This window comes from Pinus tabuliformis, chromosome 6, assembly GCF_031772625.1.
Source record: "Pinus tabuliformis cultivar Carrire ecotype Pingquan chromosome 6, CPIR1, whole genome shotgun sequence".
Lineage (NCBI taxonomy): Eukaryota > Viridiplantae > Streptophyta > Pinopsida > Pinales > Pinaceae > Pinus > Pinus tabuliformis.
Genome location: NC_142292.1, coordinates 1,494,419,349 through 1,494,420,200, shown reverse-complemented (window position 1 = coordinate 1,494,420,200; position 852 = coordinate 1,494,419,349). Strand labels below are relative to the sequence as shown.

Here is an 852-nt window from a genome sequence, read left to right as displayed (position 1 = left end):
GATTTTGTGCAATTGAGCCTACGGTTGGGTGGAGAGTCGTCCCCAAGACTTTTTTGCAGTTAGCAGAATTCAACTAGCATTCAACCCCGAAATCACAAGTGAGAAACATCATCGCCACAGGTAATTTGTCTCTACTCATATTTATGAAATTTGATGTTAATTAGTTGATAAATTGTGTGTTGATTATAAATCACATGATTAATCTAATTAATTACATGTTTTTATTTCGTGGTTGTTACATATGGTATCAGATCATGTTCAACTCTTAGGGCCTAGAGACATCCGATAAAATTGGAACGATACAGAGAAGATTAGCATGGCCCCTGCACAAGGATGACACGCACAAATCGAGAAATGGTCCAAAAAAAAAATTTAAGGGTTTTCATCAAAATTTTGACAAGAATTCATTAGTTGAAGGCTTCAATTAATTTCTAAATTTTGCAGGCCGTAAGCCTTTCCTTGAAGAAAAATAATTTCTTTGGGCCGAGAGCTAAGGAGGCCATAAAATTGCTTTATTGCAAAGCTTGGATGATTTATGAAATCACAACATTTTTTTTTTTAAATCATTTAGATCGAAGTTTTCTACATTAAAATGTCTCTAGGCCCTAAGAGTTGAGCTTGCTCTGATACCATATGTAACCGGCCTGAAATAAAAGCATGTAATTAATTAGATGTTTTTAGTTCGAGGTTGTTACATATGGTATCAGAGCAAGTTAAACTCTTAGGGCCTAGAGACATTTTAATGTAGAAAACTTCGATCCAAATGATTTTAAAAAAAAAATGTTGTGATTTCATAAAACGTCCAAGCTCTGCAATAAAGCAATTTTATGGCCTCCTTAGCTCTCGGCCCAA

The 852-nt window shown here is 34.7% G+C and overlaps 1 non-coding gene across 1 annotated transcript; it reads left to right on the top strand.

Moving 5' to 3' along the window:
- Positions 1-262: 262 nt before the first annotated feature.
- Positions 263-369, top strand: LOC149264325 (U6 spliceosomal RNA). Its single transcript, XR_016261249.1, has one exon. It is a non-coding gene; the product is annotated as a U6 spliceosomal RNA (small nuclear RNA).
- Positions 370-852: the final 483 nt, after the last annotated feature.